Genomic DNA, 18144 nt, shown 5'->3' with positions numbered 1-18144 from the left:
ATTTTTCTATAAGAAAAACACACATGTAAAAAGTAATTCCCTCCTTATGTAGTTAACTAAAAATGGACCACCTAAAATTAACTACCTTATATTTCTTATAGAAGGTGGATCAGATTCTTCCTGGAAGGGCTTTCTATAAAGCTGGGGTCACCACCCGAAAAGAGCAGGCCTGTGATGTGATTGTACAGGCAACTTGAGAGGAATGCTCAGTCAGGTGGTAACCTAAGAGAATGAGGTGGTGATGATGATGATGTCATCCGTTCAGTCGTGTCCGACCCTTGGCGATTCTATAGGAAAGTTTCCATCATGGGTCTCTGTCAATGACCGCTTCTTTTCATGGTCATCCCTGTGTCAGCTTTGATCATGTCGAGCCAGCGGATCCTTTGGTGACCATGTTTCTTTTGCCGCTGACCATGCCGAGCATTAATGATTTTTCTAATGAGTTTGGTCGCATGATGTGTCCAAGGTAAATGAGCTTTAGGCGTAATATCTTGCCTTCTAATGACATGGTTGGTTTGCTCCTCTCTAAAACTATCTTGTTGGTAACTTTGGCTGTCCATGGTATTCGCAGCATTCGTCTCCCACACCATAATTTGAAAGCATCTATTTTCCTCCTGTCTTCTTTCTTTAGAGTCCAGCTTTTGCATCCATAGCTTGTTATGGGGAAGACAACAGCGTTGACTAGCCAGCATTTTGTATTGAGGCTGATATCTTTACTTTTCCATATTTGGTTCATGCTTAACATTGTGTTCTGACCCAGTGTTATTTGTCGTTTGATTTTGCGGCTGCATCCATCACTTTGAGTGATCACAGAGCCAAGAAAGATGAAATCAACAATATATTCAATGTTCTCATTGTCAGTTGTGATTTTGGTGCTACTGCCAGTAGTTGTCATGATCTTGGTCTTTTTGATATTTAGGTATAGGGAATGACTGTAAGCCGCTTTGAGACTCCTTCGGGTAGAGAAAAGCAGCATATAAGAACCAACTGTTCTCCTTCTCCTCCTTTTTCTCCTCCTCCTTCTCCTCCTCCTCTCTTTATCAGGGTCTTCAGATCACGCTCCGATTCTGCAAGGAGTGTTGTATCATCTGTGTAGCGGAGATTATTGATGCTACAACCTCCAATTTTGACTCCAATCATAGATTCTTCCAGATTAAACTTCCACATAATTACCTCTGCATAAAGGTTAAAAAGACAGGGTGATAAGATACACTCTTTGGCTGACCTTGAACCAATCAGTGTCTCCATACATTCATACTGTGGCCTCCTGGTTGGTGTACAATGAACTGATGAGGTGGATTAAGTGGGACGACACTCCCAATTCATGTAAAACATCCCATAGCATCTTGTGATCAAAACAGTTAAACACTTTAGAATAATCAATAAAGCATAGAGAGATAGCCTTTGATATTCATGTTTTTTTTCAAGAATCCAGCGCAAAATTGCAATGTGGTCTTGGGTGCTGAGACCATGTTGAAAACCATTTGAAGTAGTGTGTGTAGGCCTGCGTAGAGCGAGTTGCAGAAGGCCTACACACACTACTTCAAATTTGCATGTTGTCCTATGGTTGCCAAGAGGCTTGGAAAAAGATGTTCTCTTTAATACAGACTTAATGGGATATTATTTACCAGATGATATTACTTACCTCCATGTTACAATGACTTCCTACAAAAAGCTTCAACTGTCCATTTCTTAATAGTACCTTAAATGGACAAGGCATTATTTTCTAGACCAGCCTTTCTCAATGTTTTTACTGTTAATAAACCCCTGAAGCATTCTTTTTTCTTTTCTTTTGTTTTCTATAGGTGTCTTTGGAATGACATCTTGTTTTTTTTCCAATTAAAAATTAGAAATTTTATAGTTTAGAATAGGACTCTTTCTGAAGTCTGATGTTAGTCTGTTGCGTATCAGATATGTAAGTTTTGCCATTATCTCATATTCAGCCATTTTTGATCTAATACAAATTTGATTTTTGATATCTTTTGCATCTCATTAGGAATCATTATTCAATATTTCCTGGCTTTTGAACAAGTCCACCACATATGATAAAATGATGCATTTGTATCCTGACCTTTCCAACATTTCCCATTATAACCTTAGTTCCTTTTGCTATGTCTTTAGGAGCAACATACCATTTTATACCAATTTTCAGTAAATTTCAGTTCATTAACTCATAACGTTTCCCATTGATCGATATTCATATTTGCTCCAAATATCTAAACCCATTTAATCATACAATCTTTAATTTGTTCTGTCTCACAATCATATTGCAATAATAGCTTATAGATTTCACTTAACAGATGTCTTGTATCACCAATTATTAATATTAAATTTCCATAAGAAGTTTTTTCTCTTAACTTACCATTTTCTTTTGTAAGTTGTTCTTTTAGTTTTGATGCTATTTAATGGTATATTAGCCATGGTATATTTTCCCCTTCTTCCTTAACCATTTGCCATTCTTTTATTTTCCCTTGTCTGTTCACCATATTTTCATGAATTAAATTATCTATTATTTTCTTAAATCATAATAAACATTTATTAAAGAGTTCAGGGGCAAGACTAATGGAATATTTCTCTGTATTTTAAGCATATCTTTAACAAACTGTCTCTTATGTTTCCAGCATACTTTTGAATAGTTCTCAATCAATCAATTTTTTATTTAAACTATTTTAACCAGAGCAGTATAAAACACAAAACAGAAACAAATAGAATAACTGGAGGGGGGGAGGACAATCCCTTATCCATAAAACTGCAATAAAATAGGACAATCCCAATAGACAAATTTCACAGAAAGATCACCTGACCATGAGGCAATGGATTTTAAAGGCAGTGGCACAAAACTATGGTGTAACAGCTGACAACTGAGGGTTCTCGTCCCTCAATAACATTTTTACCAGCACAGAGTCAGAATGGCCAGGAAACCTTTTAAATACGGGAGTTTTTAATTTAAACCTTATATCATTGATTGATTGAATAGTTCTCAGTGATTTTTTAACCCAAAGATAACATAGTTGGCAAGTATAGCTGTGTACACACCCACTTGGGACCCCTTCCCACCCCTCCAAGCCCATCATTGTCTATGGGGGGGGGGTCAACATGACCATATATGGTCATATCACAATAATTGTTTAACAAATGTAAAAAATATTTTCAAAATTAATTAACTCCTACCCATTGGGAAACCCAGGGTCATAAAGAAATCCCAGGGTTTCATGAAAATGTGGTTGGGAAAGCCTGTTCTAGACCTTTTGTCAACTCTAGCAGGAAGGATCCTGGATTTGGTTTGTCTGCTTCAGAACATGTGACAGTAAATGTTAAATAATCCTTGAGAAACCTCTGAAAACCTCTAACTTATGCAAACCTTGTTAGCTGCCCTTCTAGTAAGATTTCTTTGTCTCTTTTATGTGCTTCTATCTATATTGCTGGATCTCATTTCGTTGTTTGCTTGATCATTTACTTACTTATTTTCAACAATGGTTTGTGGTTAACTGTACTAAGAGTCAGTAAAGTTACAATATGTGTTTATCAGAATTCCTGTAGGGAAAAGGGAGGTGAAAGCTGCATGCCCAATTTAGATCACTGTGGTTAGCATGGGTACAACAAACACACTCTATTATTTATGTCGAGGCTCAGTTGGCTGGAGAGTCCAGAACTTTAATTATGGGTTTTTTAGAATATTTTGCCAGTAACTGAGAGTATGACAAAGCAAGGTCAAAAGGCTATAACCTCCCCAGCACAGAATGTTTTGGCTGTGGTGCCATTTGGATATATTCATACTACTCCGTAGTTCTGTAAAGTTTTTGGAACTTAGAAATGCGATTGAACGGGGCTCTGTTCTGCCCTCAGTGTTCCTCCAGGTTTTCCCTTGTTTGTAGCTTAAACCAGTAGTAGCTAATATTTTTAAATTGTGTACCTGTGGGAAAACAACCATAATATTCCGTGTAAAACTTTCACTGTGTAAAGTTTTGAGTGTCTATGTAAAAGGTTTCAATAACAATTCTATATGGAAAGAATAATGTTTCGGAGTAAGAAGGGGCTTGTTAAAGTGCTAAAGTTAAAGTGATTTTACTTACTGCTTATGCCTCCTTGGGCTCAGGGTATCAGAAGGACTGCCTCTTCCCCTTCTGAATCTGCAAGTCCTTACGTTTGCTTCGGAGGCTTTCCTCTAGTGCCCCCACATTCCTAAGTTAGCCAAGTGATAACTGTTTCTCTGAGGTACCCTGCTCTTGAGCAGGATTTAGGCCACATGCCTGCAGAATGAACACCAGCAGATTGCCTCATAAACTCCTCTGGCGAGAACGACTAACTGAATGGAAGATCCAATAACTGGCGCCAAAGAAAACATGACTTAAACGGATCGAAGAAGACAATTTATTTTCTATAACTTTAATGTGATTATTTGCTGTCACTAGATTAATGTACTATTGTATTTAATAAGCCTGCTTTATTCGTAAATCTAACAAACTGTATGTGTGTATGGCTTGGTCACGACCTCAAAGGAACCCTGAAAAGAGCCTCAGGCATATGATCTCTGACGGGCTGGAACCAGAAGCAAGGTGAAGGAACAGGAGCCGGCATACTGGCTTGTACCTAATGGAGTAGTTGATCCAACACAGCAGCTTTCCCAAGCCTCAGCCTAAATAGGCTGGGAAGTAATCAGGCTCAGCTACCCTGCTGGCAGGTGTTGTGCTCTCCCGACTGCACTGTGCTTTGGCCAGGATCCTGCAAGCAATTATTGTTCCCGCTACCCGGCTTTGGGATGGGGTTGCACGCAGCCAGTTTAGTACTTTGCCTCCCTTGGGGCACTTTGGCCAGGCCTTCTGCTGCTGCTGTTCCTGCAGAGTGAGGGCATCCCCTAGAGAGCTATAGGCCTGAGTTTTCATCCTGTCCAGCGAAGGCCTGGTGGTTATTCTAGAGGCCAGTGGTGACTCTGGCAAAACCTGCTAGCCCAGGACCTCCTGAGACATTGAGGTCTACCACGGCAAGCAGAAGCTCCATGAGGTGCCCCTGGCCATAGTGGGAATCCTGTTCATTCCTTCTCTCCCTCTATAATCAAGGCAGGGCCTTCTTTCACTATCTTGCTTTGCTGTGGCTGTGTGTGTGTGTGTTGCCTCACTGCCTCATTGTGGAGGACGGAATTGACTCCACCACATGGGGGAAGGAGAGTAGGCACTGTCTTCTGACCTTCATGAAGCAGAACAGGGTGCCCAAAAGCCATTGGAATGCCTTTAAAATGGTTTAATTCCTGACTGTTCCTATGCTGCTGTTGCTGCTGAATGTTTTTACTTCCCCATATGCAAGTAGGGTTGCCAGACCTCCTAGTAGAGGTATGGTAGAGGGGGGTCCCATGCTGCCAGGCCCCACATTCCTGCCACCAGTCAGATGGCTGGGGGGGACTTTTCCCCCAAAAGAGGGAGATCATTCTGTTGTGCAGCAATGTGTCTATGTCACCACCCACATGACGTGGAAGTGACATCTTCATATCTAGGACATCTGGGCAGTGCTCTGGTGGGTGGGCAAAACCTTTATGGCAGAAGCCAAATTTTACCATAGAGTTTTTGCTCAAATAGCAGAGTGTCGCCCTGACATTCCAGACTAGATTTTGTCTCTTCTGGGTCTCACGGGAAGTGATGTGGACATGTGTGTAAGAAGGGCCTCCCGGCTACTTCAGGTAAGCCCCCTCCCCCATTCCTGCCAGTTGTCAGGCAACCCTATCTGGAAGCAGCCTTGGACTGTTGCAGCAAAACTAAACAGGTATCTTGAGGTACCATGAAGACTAGCAAGTTTTCATTCTATCATGATTGTCTGTATTAAAGGCCACATCAACCAACGAACATAAGGTCCTCATTCATCAGTCATATCTAACTATCCCTCTTTCCGGAATTATGCGAAAAAATAGCTGTATTCAGCAGGGTCAAAAAGCCATGCAGTGCAGGAAGTGCAGGGTGTAACTTTATTTAAAATTAAGATGTAATCAAATACTTTTCTTAATTGTACTTGAATTTTACATAATTCTGTCACACTCTGCAGTTCCAGCATTTCATGTTGATTATAAATGTTTATAAGCTCATATATATATATATATGTAAGAAGCCACTGCAAGCATCTGAAAAAGTGGGCTCTCATCTATGACAACTCATGCTGGATTTTTAAAACTGCTAGTCTCTAACAATGCAATCCTAAAAAAGATTACAGCTTTCCAAGTTAGGTAGTTTGGGTTAGGCAGACATTGCTGTGCTTAGGACTGGACTGTAAGAAATCACAAAATTCCTGTTATATGAAGGGGAAAACGCTTTCATTTTGGTGCACATGAAACAGTTCGACTAAGACCATTTCCACACATGTCCAAACCCTCACATTGGCAGCTGCACATTTATTCTCCCATTTCCATGCAGTTTTGGGATCTACTTTTCCCACAATGATGTTTCCCCTTTAGGTAAGGGATTCCCAACCCAGGGGTCCTGGGATTCACAGGAACTCCATGGCCTTTCTCCTCCTGCCTTAATGGACTCAGACATAAGCTAAGGAACTTACCACTTCCATTGCATTGTGAGTTTTCTTATAGTTTCTGTGCCTGCGAATGGGCAGAGCCTGCATGCCTATTCCTGCCTTAAGCCATCTCCTGTGACTTCCCCTCTCAGTCCTCTTTGAGCCTGCCTGTTAACATGGGTGATGATGTCACTTCCAGTGACATGGTATTTCCAGGGGACATGGCAGGAGCCACTCAAAGCCTGAACATTTTTTCAGGGGTTCCCCCATGATCAAAAGGTTGCAAAGCCCTGCCTTGGGTACTGACTCACGCTTTTACAGTATGAAATTCCCAAATTCAGATATTGTTTTCAGCAGTCTTTAGTGGGGTCAACGTTGCATTTATACCGTGCCCTTTACTCCCCCACATTGTTTTGTCATTCATTTGATGGCATTAAATGCTGTTGTATCTTTAATTATGATATTACATTATAATGCTCGAACAAACTGCGTGGGATGCTTCAGTGTAGCTTTCTCTGTGCAACTGCCCATCCATAAATTCTTCCTTCCATTGTTCTTCCTGTTGTTCATAGTATGTATTTGCCTTTCTTTAATTAAACTATTTTGTGGGTAGGTTTTGTTGCTTCATGCTGTTTTGTTTCTTAATCCCCTCCCTTCTCTTCTCCAAGCTTTGTCTGTATGTTTTCAATGACTGTTCAGTTTTTGAAACTTTTTAAAATAATGAAAACAAAACGCGAGCAGTATTTCCATTTAGCATCCTTTTTTATTATTAAATAGTCATAATAACGCTTTTGTGTACTGTCATATCAAGTTTGATGATCATGAGCTGAATGCTATTTTCCCTTAAAGTTTTGGGGAATCTTCACCAGCTGTTTTACTAGTTGGTGATTAAGGAGGAGCAGGGCACACTTGAAATGGCAGCATTCTTGGTTCTTGATTCTTGAGCATGAGTGGTCACTAAGTGCAGGCCAGAAACTTGCAATTCGGGTAAGAGTGGTGGTGCCTTTCCATAGCCCTCTCTATGGAAGTAAATCTCTAAAGTCCAAGATGGTTTCTCACAAGGCAGTTCACTTGCTGCTTCCTGAAGAAAAACAAGAGAGAAAAAAGCTGTCCAATGGCGTAATCAAAGAATATTAGAAATATAAGAGTATATCTATTATTTCTTTATTGTAATTTCCACGCAGACTCGGCCTAGATGGTTTATCTGTTTTCAATTCAATATCTTTCATCAGTAGAAGTAATGAATCCTCCACAAAGTAGTATTAATAAATTCAAAGTGATCTCAATGTAGCCTATCATCTTGCTTATCTTTCTTAAAGTATAATTAGGGCAAAAAATGCTCACGCGGTATGGAGAGCCAAGGCTGGACAGATTCTTTTTTTCTCTTGTTTGTATTATTGGGATCTTCCACTTTCTCCTTGCAAGCTCCCTATCACAGGTCAGTTCCCTTACAGCTTAGTCCCTACCAGCATGCTGGTTTTCCTGTGGCCATGTGCTGTCAGTCAGTATGCAAATGGCGTATCAGAATCCCTTCCACTGGAGCATCATTTGGTATAATGCAGCACCTCTGCTCCATTCTACTGGTGACATAGGAGATCCACAATCAGGCTTTTTCACAGATTGTTTTAAAATATTGCAGCCACAAGGGAGCCCAATTTGAATTGGGACAGCAGCATATAAATGGAGGAATATTAACTCTTTCCATTTGCACAGCTGTCTTGCTTTAAATGTCCCCTGAGTAGCTATTTGTCCTTCAAAGGGGAATGTTCAGATATCTTTACAGTAAATGCATGTCATTCTCTCCCCCCCTCCCCCCTGGACAAATAGCAGTTACAGAACGATTGGGGAGATAATTTTACAGATTTCTTTTCAGTTTCACTACTTGCAAGAATTTATTTTAATTTGTTATTTGAAAATGTGCTATAATATAGTCATTCAAAGCTGCTTCCTCCTTTGTAAGTTTAGATCATCATAATAATTGCCAAAGTCCTAAGCAAATCAAATATTTAATCTGAAATGGTGAGTCTGATGAAATTGCTCCAGTCACTGAGTCTTTATGAACAAGACACAGTGACATGATGTTAATTTGTATTTGTTCTTCTCTGTATGTTACTCACTCTGTTATTGTGGATGAAGTTTTTTGCTTGGCTTTGGTTGTGTTAATCCACAACCAGAGCACAAAGGCAGAAATGGGGGGGGGGCTGCATTCGTGATCCAAACATTCCGTAGCGCTATGAATCTACCTTTACAGAACAAATAGTGCTGCAAAATGCAAACCTCAGCAAGATGGAGATCAAAGCATCTAAAGCATATATTCTTCCTGATGCTCACTGTCCATTACGTCCTACTTCAGCAAATTCCAAACATATCTCCAATTGCCATTCTGCACATTTGTCTGCTTGTGATGCCAATTATCACTCAAAACTGCCTCACTCATACCTTGCAAGGTAGCTCTCTCTTCACTTTTTCAATGAGACTTTTTCAATAAAGATACAAATATGTAGTATTTAATGATTTCTCCAGAAAATTGTTATATTGATATTGATACTGTTCCATGTAAATATTCCAAAATGTTTTATGTAAAGTGTCCAGAGCTGTTGGGAAGGGCGGAATAAAAATCTAAATAAATAAATACATACATACATGCACAGAGCTGCCCCTTCCCAACATGCATAGTTACAACAGGATGTAAACATGCCAAGTTGACTTTGTTATCACAACAACCCTGCAAAGTAAGCCATGATTTTTACTTTTTACCGAAGAAGAATTGTTTCTTATATGATGCTTTTCTCTACCAAAAGGAGTCTCAAAGCGGCTTACAATCACCTTCCCTTTCTTCTCCCCACAACAAAGACCTTTTGAGGTAGGTGAGGCTGAGAGAGCCCTGATATTACTGTTCAATTAGAACAGCTTTAACAGTGCTGTGGCGAGCCCAAGGTCACCCAGCTGGCTGCATGTTGAGGAGTGGGGAATCAAACCTGGTTAGCCAGATTAGAAGTCCATGCTCCTAACCACTACACCAAGCTGGCTCAGATAAAAGGTGACAGTAAGCAGGAGTGGTTTTTGTGATTCTGGGCAACAGTTCAGGACAGGGACCAAGAATCACGGTCATCCCTGCCCTGCTGCCTCTCCCCACTGGGTGAGCAAGGGGCAGTCCTTGCCCTATATGAGGCAGGTGGGAGCTACTTCTGAAAGAATGTTGCCTAGCTTACGACATACCTAGATGAAGCTTTGGTACTCAACCAATTCCAGTCTGGTTTCTGGCCTGACCATAGGGTAGAGATGGGGCTTTAGTCGCCCTGATGGGTTATTTCCAACACCAGTTTGATGCAGGTGAGTCAGCAATGTTCATGATGTTAGACGTCATGACAGCATTCAACATGGTAGATCACAAGCTTCTTGTTCACCAGCTCACTAATGCTAGAATATGGGGGACAGGTCTTCAGTGGCTGGCCTTTCTCCAGAGTTGTGGACAGAGGGTTGTAATGGGCGGATAAATAATTGCATCACTTCCAACTCCCATGTGGAGTTCCACAAGGAGTGGTACTGTCCCCTGTTTTATTTAACACTTTATGTCCCCTCTTGCCCAACTGTCTGGGTATTTGGGCTTGGATGTCATCAATATGCCAATGATACCCAGCTCTTTCTTCTGATGGACAGCCATCCAGATTCTCCCCCAGAAACATTCACCAGCAGCCTCAAAGCAGTGACAATCTGGGTTAAGCAGAGTCACCCAAAACTCAACCCCTCCAAGATGGAGGTCCTGTGGCTAGGGAGGAGAGGATCAGGAGAGGAAACGCACTTCCCTCGCCTAGGCAGTGAGCAGCTGAGAGCTGCACAATCTGCTAGGAATCTGGGTGTGCTCTTAGATGTCTGTCTGTCTACTTGATTGATTTAAACAGATTGGATCCAGCAGACAGGATCACTGCGCATTGGTCAGTTCCATGTCTGCTTGGATCCTGCCTCGGACCTCAGAGCTCAGTCCTCAGCAGATCCACATACACAACACAAACTATCTCATACAGCTACTTCCTGGCCTCTGTTTATTCGGTGGCATCGTTCCATAACTCACAGGAGCTACTTGAATGACAGGCTTATGAACTGGCTTGGAGGAAAATGTCCAGTCCCTGTAACAGAGGAGGATTAATGGGATGCTATTTACCTCCATGTCATGAAAGCGTAAACTGCCCATAATTGATTAAGGACTTAACAGGCAGGTTTCTGCCAGTGGTATATTCAGAACACAACAATATTCTGACTCATGGCTAAGCAATGGACAAGATGTCGAATTCTTGCCAATCCTAACCGTGCAGACTTAGCCAAGAGTAAGTCTAATTTAACTCAGTCTGACTTACTTCTGAGTAAACATGCTTACACTGCAAATTACTTTGAATCTCCAAAGATCTGGACAGCCCATAAACACAGTGTTTAACTTTGTGATAATGCACCTTCTATGCCAAGCTCAATGTTGGAGGCCGAAGTAAGCAGACCACATAGCCTTGAGCTATACTGAATGCTATTTCTGTAGTGGAAACAAGTCTTATAAGAAATGTCTGCTGGTCATTCCTTTATACAGTTCTTGAAGAGCCTATATATTACAGCTTATTTACAGTTCAAAATATTGTGGTGTATCTAGAATATGAGATAGAAGAACCACACCTACCTGCAGATTTTAGCGGTGCTACATTTTCTGGTGCTCTGGTGGTCACAGATTGCATGAGGTTTGAGAGAGTCACTTTGAGTCAAACTATGGCAAATAAAGGCTAGGTTTGTTTTTGTTTCTTAAGGAACAACTGAAATAAAATCTCTTTGACAGTTTCTGTTCAGATTATCTCTTAGCAAGGAAAAGGAAACATCTTTAAAAGTACTTAAGTGCCGAATGAGTGACCCTTCACGGCTGGAATGTTGCCTTGTTAATGATGCAGAGAAGAAAAACAGTAATTTCTGGCAGACTGTCTCATGCCAGACAAAAAGGTTTAAAATGCCTGGTCAAAATAAATATTGCTTGGAAATCCTGGCATAGGAAGTGTAACTGACAGCCAAGTCTTAGCTCATCCTGGGGGGCAACCCTGGAAGGTTTCTACTTGTCATCCCTCATTCCAGTGTGCTGAACATTCTCAGTAACCCAGCACTATGTCTCTTCCAGATGTGTACATGTGGATGTTTCTGTATGGAGTGTGAGAAAGAAACAAGCAAATTTGAAAGCTGCTGAATCCTCTTGGGCTATAGTGAAGATCTCTGAAGAATGCATGGAAGCATGTTTTCAATATGCAGAGTGAAGAGTCTTGAAAAATTAATAATGTTCCAAATTGTGTTTCTGTGATATCTTCAAAAGAAAACACTGGAGGGAGGGAGAGAGAGAGAGAGAGAGAGAGAGAGAGCGAGAAGGAAAACAAGGGAAGCATACAAAATCAGAAAATCAGCAAAAGTGAGAATGTAATCCTCGGATGGATGTGAATAAACTTTCTTTTAAGCATCCTGAGAATGGACCAAAGGACTATTTTATCTACTCTAAAATGCCACTTGATAAATGCAAGTTATGGCAATGCCAAAATAGTTGGATGTTTTTTTACTCATGACAATACAAATATCAGTGGTTGCTTGTGTATATGTGTGTGTGTGTATATATGTGTATGTTTGTGTGTGTGTATGTTTGTGTGTGTGTGTGTGTGTGTGTCTGTGTGTGTGTATATGTATGTATGTATGTATGTATGTATGTATATGGGGTGAATAAAATAAAGTTAGATCTCCCTCCCCACACACACACACACACACATTCTTTGTAGGCTGAAAAGCAGCTGGGGACACACTCTGAGGTTTGATAAGAGAAGATGAGGCATAAAGGTCAAATGAGCATCAATTAGACAAAAGCCAGTTTAAGAAATGGTTAAAAATTAGGTTTCAAGAAGATAAGAAGTGGAGAATGGTTTTCAAGTCCCCAAAACATAAATGAATGGCTTTTGTTTTCATGTTATTTTAGTTTTGTATTTGAATTTTGCAATTTACTGCATTTAACTATCTTAATTTAAACAGTCTGAAACCAAGTAGCCCAGTCACAAAACTAAGACATAAGACCTAAAAATAGGATAAAATAAAATCAGCCTATAATTTTCAAACATCACTAAACATTAATGACAGTACACTATCAAAATATTGTTCATTAATTATGAGCCCCAAACTTTAGTGGAAAAGATCAAATACAAATCTAAATTGTGTGACTTGAGACCATATTTATTATTAACTAGGCACATTGATATGATCTGTACAGAACAAAGCAAAAATGACACAACCTCTTCATTGAGATTAGATAATCTGCCTATATCAAAATGCAGCAGGTGTACACATGGAGCCCTAGATGTTTAGAATATAAAAATCACTGATCTAAATATGTTGTATCAAACCTCATGCCACTTAATGGGTATCTTTTTTGTTGTTCTTCATTATTATTATTTTCAAAAATAGCTAGGGTGTTTGTGTTATAAACCAATTCACAAATTGCATACAACATTTCAGTAATGGTTCCAGAGCAAAATCTATTCATCTGGCAGAAATTACCATTGGATGTCAAGATGGAAGAATCAGATAGCAAATTCATGGAGCACATACAATAAAGAAATGAGAAGCCAGGAGCCACATTCAAATGGACCATCATGCAAATTTGATTTATTTAGAAAATTTCCATTCTGCCTTTCTAGGTCTCTCACAGCCTATTACCCACCCGGCAGGACAGCACACAGGAAACTCAATATAAAAACAGGCACCAAGAGCCATATAATGTGGTTGCCTGGGGAATCACCAGAGGATGGCTGTTCCAAAGTCCAGGGGCCACCACAGAGAAGGCCCTCTTACATGTTACCACCCTTTGCGCCTCGGAGAGAAGGCTCTCTTCTTGAGATCTCAGTGCTCAGGCAGGTCTGTATGGAAGAAGGCACTCCTTCAAATAACCACAACCCAAACCATTTAAGACTTTATATGTTAACATCAACACCTTGAACTGGAATTGGTAGCAAATAGAGAACCATTGCAGATATTTCAAGAACAATATGGTACGCATCTAGCTAGAGACTGCCATCAACAGTTGAGCTGCTGCATTATGCACCAGCTCCAGCTTCCAGACCAAGGTTAGCCACATGTAGAACACATTACTATAGTCAAGTCTGGTGGCTACCAGGCCAAGTTCTCTCTGTTAAGGAAAGGCCGCAACTGGTGGACCAGTCAGAGATCACTCAGTTCACATACCTGTTCTTTCTGAGGCAGAACAACCCCACCCAAACCCATGTACCCTTAACTTCCTGGTGTTGTGCCCACATCACTGCTTCACTGGAGCTGGTACCAGGGGGTGCTGGTCCGGAGATACTGCTCAACCTGTTTCCAGAGCAGCCGGGAAATTTGGCCTCAGACTTGCCAGATAACGAGCAGCCTGGGCCTAGCCAGGCTGAGATACAGCCCTTTGTGCCAGCTTACATCAAGCCCCAGGACATGATCCCTCTGAGCACCAGGGACTCACCAGAGGAACAGCATCACTGGCACCAGATCAAGACCCTTGCAAGCTCTGAACATTTGCTAGAGCAGCAGCAGCAGTTAAAATGTTCTAGCTGTCAGAAGATCAGCACACTTGGCAGCTCGCTGTAAAGATGGATGGGGTCCAGCTCAACTCCTTCCTCTGATGAGGATTAGCTTCAGGTGCAGGCCCTTTGGCTGAGGGCTTCTCTACTCGGCTCTGGCTATTTCAGAAGGACCTTGAAGCAAGGTCCTTCATGGGGAAAATGTGTGTGTTACCCTGCCTGTCTGCCTAATTATCTCCTGCTCCGGTTTGCTACAATCAAGCTCTGTTCCTGTGACTCCTGGTTCCAGACCCTTGGCTTGACTTCCAACCACCTTCCGGATCTTCATTCTTTGGCTTGTCCTCTGACCACGCTCCAGCTCTTGGACCTTTGGCTTGTATTTCGACCATACACATGGCTTTTCTTCCTGACTCCACTCCTGAATTTGGACTTCGTTTGGACTCTCCCTGGCTTTCTATCCTGGTTCAGCTTGACTTTGCTTCCCGCCCCATTTGCTGTGTATTCTGACTCCCTTGGCTCCCAACCTTCCAGAATGGACTCTGGACTTTGGCAAGCTCTCTGCCCCAGCATGACCACCTGGCCGTGCAGGTGCAGCCTGATAGGGCAGCATACCTGGACCCCTTGACACACAGAACCTCCATCTTGTCTAGATTCAACCTCATTTTATTGATCCTCATCCAGCCTATAACTGCCTCCAGGCAGTGATTCAGCATCTCAGCTGCTTCACCTGGCTCAGAAGGAATGGAGCAGTAGAGCTGGATGCTATCTGCATACTGATGGCACCCCACTCCAAATCCCAGATTACCTCTTTCATATATATGCTATATGAACCGACCCCTGGGGAACTTCGCATGAAAGCTCTTAGGGCATCAAGCAAAAGTCCCCCACAGTTATTTGCTGGAGTCCACCCTGGAGATAGGACATGAACCACTGTAGAGCAGTACCTCTAAGTCCCAATCCCTGAAGTCACTATAGCAAGATACCATGGTTGATGGTATCAAAACCAATGAAAGATCAACAAGAACCAGCAAGGTCACATTGCCCCTGTCAAAGAGACCAAGGTAGTTTCCATGCTAAACTCCCGCCTGAAGCCAGACTGAAACATTATGGATTCAAAATAGCCAATAAAAGTAATCAGGAATATAAAAGCTTTTGAAACAGAGACATCTTTTATTATTATTTTATTGGTTATTAATTTGATTTCTTACCCACTGCTCTTGAAACTCGTCTCACAGCAGGTTGCAACAAAGATATAACCCCACAAAATAAAACAATTAACAAGATAAAACAATTAAAAACTAACAAATTTCATATTCTGGCAGTGAGAAAAATGTAAAAAGCCAACCCAGCCTCCTCCCTTACCCACCCTCCAAGTGTTAACATAGTCTGTAGTTTGTAAGCTGAACATCAGATAGCTAAAATGTTAAAAGTCTGGTGAAATAGAAACATTTCGGCCTAGTTCCTAAAAGAAAATAAAGTTCCAAGCACGCTACAAGGAGGAGGGCATTCCAAAGATGAAATGCTACCACCAATAAGCACTGGCATATTGTGGGCCACATAATTAAACTCTTACTCAGTATAAATATACCAAAAACTGAGTATGGATAGGTAAAATATACCAAATGTCTGTAAATATAGCCAGAGAGGACCTGATGTCAGGGATTGTTCTGAAAACTGCCAGGTAGTTTGTTGGATCAGTTTCTGGCATTTCCCAGCCTCTTGAAGCTTCTGGAAGAGACATTTTTGATTGCTCTGCTTTTCCTTTTCTCTGGCACACTTTATATACCTTCAGATTCCCCATTCAGAAAGGGATATCTGCATGAGATGATGAATCTGAAGAATTACGACATACTAAATGGTTGTACAAGAGATTTAGATCAAAGTGATAGCTGAAACTGTAATAAATCCCTATAACTGTTATTCATTTTAAAGTTCTCAAGGAACACAAGGATTAAAATTGATGAGCCCAAAATAAGCCTGTTATCTAAACTCTTTCATCTATCACACTACTGGCAAAAAGGAAGTACGTCAATTAATGCCAGTGATTCTGAGGCCACAGCCTTCAGTACCACGCAAACAACAGCTGGAGGGAAGGACAAGTTAACTATATAAATTATATTAGAGAAAGGTCAACTTTTATTTTTTAAAAAGATAATGAAAAACAAATCCCCAGGAGTGGTGGTATTTTTTAATATGTATGTGGTTAAAGGAAGATACAATCAATGTATCAGAGAAATGTTCAAAGGTATTTTGACATAATCCTTCATCAAAGGATCTTGACAGTTTAAGTTGCTATGGCATAAAAAGGAATGTACTTCATATTTGTTAAAAGATAGGGATATAGAAGCAGGTCATAGTTTAGAACTGAGAAAGTTTAAAGGTGGCTTAAGCTTCAAAGTTCTGCTGTTTTCAGTGTATGGGATGATTTGCTTACATAGAGAAATAACAATATTTATAGATGATATCAAAGTGGGTCATTTTAGATTACATCTTTACACAATGCATAATTAATTCAAGAAATGCACTGTTAATGCTTGCTAACTTAGATGGCTACTTTAAACAAAGATTAGACAAAATCACACATTTTGGGTTCTTGGCTCTTCTATTGTGTTTCTTTTGTGTCAGAATGGTAATAGCTTGAGCCTGCAACCACTCACATTTGAAAAGAACTCACCTGTCACTTGTCCCTTTCTGTTCAAACACTGTTTCCCATGGACTTTTTCTCATTGTCTCTCTAAATATACTCAAATCAGTCCTACTAAAATCCATGAAACATGTCTGCTTTCTCCCAGTTCACCAGTCCAGTGCTGGCCCCTGCAAACCTTCTGGCCGACCTCAGGGGGGGCAGCTCTTGCCCTAGATGTTCAGGGCATCCTGAGGAAGGACCCCAGATCTTCCACAGCCTGGCCTCAACCAAATGCTTGGAAGAAGAGCTCCATCTTACAGGTCCTGCGGAACTGTGATAGCTCTGTCAGGGCCCTCAGCTCTTCCGATAACTAATTCCACCAGGTCAGGGTCAGGCCCTGGTTGAGGCCAGGTGTACCTCCCGTAGGCCAGGGACCATTGGCTGATTCAAACCCACAGAGCAAAGAGCCATGTGGGGGTCATAAGGAGACAGGTGATCCCTCAGATATGCAGGGCTCAGACCGCAGATAGCCTTGAAGGTTAATACCAAAACCTTGAACTTAATCTGGAACGCAATTGGCAACCAATGCCTCAGCACTGGTTGGATACGGGCCATCCAAGATTATCTAGAAAGGTTCCTAGCAGCTGCATTTTGCGCCAAGTATAATTTCCAGGTGAAGGACAAGGGAAGGCCCACATAGAGGGAGTTACAGAAGTGTAATCTGGAAGTAACTGTTGCATGGATCACTGTAGCCAGGTGTTGATTTAAAATAGTTTTGTGATGTGATGCTATCCATTCAGTCGTGTCCGACCCTTGGCGATTCTATAGGAAAGTCTTCGCCATGCGCCCCTGTCTTTGACTGCTTCTTTTAGTTGGTTCATGGTCATCCCTGTATCGGCTTTGATCGTGTCGAGTCAGAGGATCCTTTGGCGACCACGTTTCCCTTCTGCCACTGATCCATGCCGAGCATTAATGATTTTTCTAACGGGTTTGATCGCATGATGTGTCCACAGTAAATGAGCTTCAGCCGTAATACCTTCCCTTCTAATGACATAGTTGGTTTGCTGCTCTCTAAAACTATCTTGTTGTTAACGTTGGCTGTCCATGGTATTCGCAGCATTTGTCTCCAACACCATAATTCAAAAACATCTATTCTCCTCCTGTCTTCCTTCTTCAGGGTCCACCTTTCACATCCATAGGTTGTTATGGGGAAGACAATGGTGTTGACTAGCTGGCACTTTGTATTAAGGCTGAGATCCTTACTCTTCCATATTCAGTTTAAGCCTAACATTGTGTTTCAGTGCAGTGTTATTTGGCGTTTGATTTCACAGCTGCATCCACCACTTTGATTGATAGTTTTAGTATCCCATAAAAGAAAGAATTCTAACAATATGATAACTTTCCACCAATGTGCCCTACATTCTCACCTCATTTACCATTAGCCAAAATCAAATATTAAAAAAT

The sequence above is a fragment of the Paroedura picta genome, chromosome 2 (genome assembly GCF_049243985.1).
Source record: "Paroedura picta isolate Pp20150507F chromosome 2, Ppicta_v3.0, whole genome shotgun sequence".
Taxonomy (NCBI): Eukaryota; Metazoa; Chordata; class Lepidosauria; order Squamata; family Gekkonidae; genus Paroedura; species Paroedura picta.
This window is presented reverse-complemented; position numbering follows the sequence as displayed.